Source organism: Sinohyriopsis cumingii, unplaced genomic scaffold (assembly GCF_028554795.1).
Source record: "Sinohyriopsis cumingii isolate HCF-2022 unplaced genomic scaffold, ASM2855479v2 utg001397l, whole genome shotgun sequence".
Classification (NCBI taxonomy): Eukaryota; Metazoa; Mollusca; class Bivalvia; order Unionida; family Unionidae; genus Sinohyriopsis; species Sinohyriopsis cumingii.
In genome coordinates this window covers 1079967-1087054 of record NW_028315993.1, presented here as the reverse complement: position 1 = coordinate 1087054, position 7088 = coordinate 1079967, and the positions used below count along the sequence as shown (strand labels likewise).

The 7088-nt window shown below is 36.9% G+C and overlaps 1 protein-coding gene across 1 annotated transcript in view; it reads left to right on the top strand.

Annotated features, from left to right (window-relative positions):
- Positions 1-1812: 1812 nt before the first annotated feature.
- LOC149772534 (uncharacterized) overlaps positions 1813-7088 on the top strand; it is an 88252-nt gene continuing 82976 nt past the window's right edge. Inside the window, exon 1 of the mRNA XM_089947652.1 lies at positions 1813-1857. The gene's annotated coding sequence lies outside the window, so the exon portion shown is untranslated. The remainder of the gene's footprint in view (positions 1858-7088) is intronic.

The window sequence follows — 7088 nt, the reverse complement described above, 5'->3', positions numbered from 1 at the left end:
GATATTTAAAAATTCCTTACAATTACAGCCTAACGCCGTCATATGTGATTTTTGCCTTATTCGCTCCATCATCCGAGTAGGGGAAGGCCATATTTCCTTTTATATGGATGTGAGGCTTTAGCGGTCGACAAGTAATTGGAACCATTGTTTTGGGGTAACGCTGGATCATTAAGGCACGAGAGGATAATACTAATAAATGTATGTATGTATGTATGTATGTATGTATGTGTTGGTAACTTCTATATGTTATTGTTCGTCGTGTCGTCATAATTCTCCACACCTTCTCTTTATTAGTATTAAAATAGAATAAGTATATATCTAGTATGCATGTACCAGTCGGCAATTTCTATATGTAACTCGTAATGATAACAGTATGCATGTACTAGTTGGTAATGTCTATATTTTAACTCGTACTGGTAACACTATGCATATACCAGTCGGTAATTTATATATGTAATTCGTAGTGGTAACATTATGCATGAACCAGTCGGTAATTTCTATACGTAACTCGTACTGGTAACGGTATGCATGTACCAGTTGTTAATTTATATATGTCACACGTACTAGTAACAGCTGCAACAGCATCTCATTATCAATAAATTAATAATAATAGTAGTAATAGTTCTCACGTAATGGTAGCATTACGGTAGCAGTAGTAGTAGTAATAGTTCTGACGTAATGGTAGCATTACGGTAGCAGTAGTAGCAGTAGTAGTAGTAATAGTTCTGACGTAATGGTAGCATTACGATAGTTGTAGTAGCACTAAGATAGTAGTAGTAGTATTAGTAAAAGTAGTATTAGTAGTAATATTAGTAGTAATATTATTTTTTTTTAAAGTTATCGGCTCTTCTTCATACAGTTTACCTCTGAAGTTCAGAAAGTGAAAATAACCAAGTGGAGCTAGCACCTTTTTTGAAAGGTACGCATCTGGAGTAAGGCCAAGCTGTATACTCCGTAACCTCATATTACACCAATAAATCATACACCGAAACAAAGGGAAGTAAAGGTTTATACCTAAGATACACAATGTCTTTTTTAAATAGCCAGTAGACCTAGTGAGGAAAGCCGGGGAAATTCTTTTTCTTTACAATTCTACACCCCCACCCCACCCCACCCGCAAAATACGAAACTGTAGGGCACCACCATAAGCAGGAATACGGTAATAGTAGTAGTAGTGGTGGTGGTTAGTAGTAAACAGATGATTGTGAGCTAGCTAGATGGCTACAGTACCTCGATGCTAGTGGTCGTGGGTTTGAACCCAGCAGAATCATACAATTGGTTTATAAAAGTGGTACTTAGCAGCTGCCTCTCACTAGCACCTGCTACATGTCTGCGGCGTAATGCCCCAGTGCTAGACGTCACTATAAACTGCCACACTGCTGACATAGTAGCGATATGACTATAATCGATAAATCTACATTAAAATCCCACAACCCAAAACACACTCCCCTGAGCTACCTACCTGTATAACTAACTTGACGGAAACCTAGACTTAGGTAACTACTATTACACACTGATACTTGCATGCCAGCACTACACATTTCCATTATTATTTGAATTTATTTATTTTTCAGAGTTATTCTCTCTATCAGCCATGTTGTTCACTCAAGTAAACCTGAAGGAAGAGATAAGCATGTTGTAACTAAGTCAGTTGAATATCCATTGTAGTATTTGTCTGTACACGCCAATAGCTTGCCAGATACGGTCAACACTTAATAACATGGCTTGTTGTCATGTAATGATTGGTTGGTTTTGTGTATGATAACAAGAATTTGCTTGGAGACAAGTACATTCATTACATAGAACACCGAATGGTGAACTTCGGAAAGTTGCATTTTAAGGATTTATAGATATTCTGTAAGTATTAGTCTACTATTTATTTTTATGAAACATTTTTTATTGAGTCAATGCATGAAAATGGAATAACGTTGTACTGAATGTGCAGAGTCCTACATTTATTCAAATCAATGTCAACGACACTAGTCTCTCCAAGAGTTGTTCAGTTAATGATACATTATCAATTAAATTCACAGAGTTTTTGTTTTCAAACAGATGTTATTGATAATACAGAGAGCTGAACAGTCTCAGTGAGTCAGATGTTCACATACTAAATCCCATTTAACTCACACGTAGGTTATTTAATGCACAAAAAGTTGTTTATTTTTAGCAAGTGCGATCATAAGGTAAAAATACCATGTGCACGTCATTTCCTGTGACTTATGAGGTCAATAAGAGCAAATGAAGATTCTTTAAAAGAAATCATTACTGGTATTGACACTGATTGCTAACCTCCTCTATTATTATACTCACCACCAACACCCCATCTACTTATTTACATACATCACTAACTCTCCCTCTACACTATTTACATACAACACTAACTACCCCCAAATTATTTACACACTCCACTAACTTTCCATATATATTATTTACACAAACCACTAACTGCCTATCTACACTATTTACACACTCCACTAACTCTCCATCTACACTATGTACACACACCACTAACTTCACATCTCCACTATTTACACTCCACTCGCTCTCCATCTACACTATTTACACACCACTAACAACCCCTCTACACTATTTACAAACGCCACTAACACTCCATATACAATATTTACATACATCAATAACTCCTGCTCTACACTATTTACACACTCCACTGACTCTCCATCTACATTATTTACACACACCACTAACTCTCCATCTACACTATTTACACACACCACTAACTCTCCATCTACACTATTTACACACAACACTAACTCCCCCCAAATTAGTTACACACTCCACTAACTCTCCATATACATTTTTTACACAAACCACTAACTCCCTATCTACACTATTTGCACACTCCACTAACTCTACTTCTCCACTACATACACACTCCACTCGCTCTCCATCTACACTATTTATACACCACTAACAACCCCTATACACTATTTACAAAGGCCACTAACACTCCATATACAATATTTACAAACACCAATAACTTCTCCTCTACGCTATTTAGAAACTCCACAGACTCTCCATCTACACTATTTACACACTCTATCTACATTATTTACACACACCACTAACTCCCCTCTACGCTATTTACAAACTTCACTAACTCTCCATCTACACTATTTACACAATCCACTAACTCTCCATGTACTTTACTTACACACAGCATTAACCACCTCTACACTATTTGCACATACCATTAACTCCCCAGCTATACTACTTACATCAATAACTCCCCATCAACACTATTTACACACACCACTAACTCCCCTCTACACTATTTACAAACTTCACTAACTCCCCTCTACACTATTTACAAACTCCACTAACTCCCCATCTACACTATTTACACACATCACTCACTCCTCCTCTACACAATATGCAAGCTCCACTAACTCTCCATCTACATTATTCTCTCACACGACTAATTAACCATCTACACTATTTCAATAACCACTAACTCCCCATATACACTATTTGCATCCTCCACTAACTCTCAATCTACACTATTTACACACCACACGAACTCCCCATCTACACTATTTACACACTCCACGAACTCTCCGCCTACACCACTTGCACACACCCATAACTCTCTATCTACACTATTTACACACACAACTAACTTCCCATCTACACTATTGACACACATCACTAACCCCTTCTACACTATTGCCACACACAATTAATCTCCATCAGCACTATTTACACACAACACTAACTCTCCATCAACACAATTTACACAGATCACTAATTTCCCCTCTACACTATTTACACATTCCACTAACTCTCCATCTACATTATTTACACACCCAAATCACTCTACATCTACACTATTTACACACACCAATAACTCCCCATCTATAGTATTTACGCTCATCACTAACTTCCCATCTACACAATTTACACACACACCACTTACTCACCAGCTACACTATTTACACCCACAATAACTCCCCTCTAACTATTTACACACTCCACTAACATTCCATCTTCACTTTTTACACACACCACTAACTCAACATCTACACTATTTACACACACCACTAACTCCCCCTATAACTATTTACACACTCCACTAACTTTGTATCTACACTATTTACACACACCACTATAAAGTGCCACACTGCAGACATCGTAGCGATAGGACTGAAAATTTGTTGAAGCTATGTTAAAAATCCAAATAACACACACACACACCACCACCACCATTAGCTCCATATTCATTGTATTTACACATGTCACTAACTCCTCATCTACATCATTTACACCCACCGCTAATTAACTCATATAATTTAGTATTTACTTCTAAAACTGATCTCCCCATCCACATCATTTACACCCACTAACTCTAAATCTATAGTATTTTCCCACCTCTAACTACGCATCTACATTATCTATACCCACCATTAACTCCATAATCATTGTATTTACATATCTCACTAACTCCTCATCTACCTACCGCTAATTAACTGATATAATTCAGTATTTACCCCTTAAACTGATCTCGCCATCCACATCATTTACACCCACTAACTCTAAATCTATAGTATTTTCCCACCTCTAACTCCCCATCTACAGTATCTGTACTCACCAATAACTCCACACCTACATTATTAACACTAACCAATAACTCCCCAAAAACAAAGGCACAATGCTTCGTCCAGTCATTGTAAATATTAGCTAATCTAATATGTACAATATCATTTAGATACACAAGACCTCTAAGATCACTCTACACCTCTAAGATCACACAAAACCACTAAGATCACTCTACACCTATAAGATCACACGCCACCTCTACGATCACATAAAACCAGTAAGATCACAGTACACCTCTAAGTTCAAATAAAACAACTAAGATCACATAACACATCTAGGGCAGCACAAAACCACAAAGATCATACAACACCTCTAAGATCACACACCACCTCTACGACCACATAAGACTACTAAGATAACACAAAACTACTAAGGTCACACAGTACTTCTCCGATGGCACAAGACTTCTAAGATCACACACCACCTCTAAGATAACATAAAACAACTAAGATCACACAACACCTCTAAGATCACACACCACCTCTAAAACCACATAAATCTACTAAGATCACACAAAACTGTTAAGATCACACAACACCTCTACGATGGCAGAAGACCTCTAAGATCAAATAAAACTGCTACGATCAAACAACTACCTTAAAATCACACAAAACCACTAGGATCACACAACACCTCTAAGATCACATAAAAACATTAAGATCACACAATACCTCTAAGATGGCAGAAAATCACTAAGATCACACAACACCTCAACAATCACATAAAAACCAATAAAATCACACAACACCTCTAAGGTAACACAAAACCAAGAAGATCACACAACACCTCTAAGATCAAACAACACCTTTAAGATGGCAAAAGATCACTAAGATCACATAAAACCACTATGATCACACAACACCTCTAAGATTACATAAAACCACTAATATGTCACAACTTTAATATGGCACAAGATCACTAAGATCAAATAACACCTCTAAGATCACACAAATCCACTAAGATCACACAACACCTCTAAGATCAGACAAAACCACTAAGATCACAAAACACTACTAAGAACACGCAACACCTCTACGATGGCACAAGATAACTAAGATCACCTAAACCACTAAGATAACACAACACCTCTATGATCACATAAATTAACTATGATCACACAACACCTCTAAGATCACACAAAAAAGACTAAGATAACGCAACTTTAATATGGCAAAAGATCACTAAGATCAAGCAACACATCTAAGATCACACAAATCCACTAAGATCACACAACAACTCTAAGATCACATACAACCAATAAAATCACACAACACCTCTAAGATCACATAAAACTATTAAAATCACGCAACACCTCTAAGATGGCACAAGATCACTAAGATCACACAACACCTCTAAGATCACATACAACCATTAAAATCACGCAACACCTCTAAGATGGCACAAGATCACTAAGATCACACAACATCACTAAGATCGCACAAATCCAATAAAATCACACAACACCTCCAAGACCACACAAAACCATGAAGATCACACAACAACTGTAAGAATGCACAAGATCACACAACACCTCAAAAATCACACAAAACCACTAAAATCACACACAACCTCTAAGATCACACAAAACCATGAAGATCACACAAAACCATGAAGATCACACAGCACTTTTAAGATCACACAACACCTCTAAAATTACACAACAACTGTGAGATGGCACATTTTCTTTAGGATCACACAAAACCTCTAAAATCACACAAAACCGCTAAGATCACATACCACCTCTAAGATCACGCAGCACCAATAAGATCACACAACACATCTAGGATGGCAGAAAATCACCAAGATCACAAAACACCTCTAAGATCACACAACACCTATAAGATCACACAAAACTACTAAGATCACACAACACCTCTAAGATGGCACAAGACCACAAATCACACAACACCTCTAAGATCACGCAACGCTTCTACGATCACACAACTCCTCTAAAATCAAACAAAATCACTAAGATCACAGTACACCTCTAAGATCACACAAAACCACTAAAAGCACACAACACCTCTAAAACCACATAAATCTACTAAGATCACACAAAACTGTTAAGATCACACAACACCTCTACGATGGCAGAAGACCTCTAAGATCAAATAAAACTGCTACGATCAAACAACTACCTTAAAATCACACAAAACCACTAGGATCACACAACACCTTTAAGATCACATAAAAACATTAAGATCACACAATACCTCTAAGATGGCAGAAAATCACTAAGATCACACAACACCTCAAAAATCACATAAAAACCAATAAAATCACACAACACCTCTAAGGTAACACAAAACCAAGAAGATCACACAACACTTCTAAGATCAAACAACACCTTTAAGATGGCAAAAGATCACTAAGATCACATAAAACCACTATGATCACATATAACCACTATGATCACACAACACCTTTATAATCACATACATCAACTAAGATCACACAACACCTCTAAGATTACA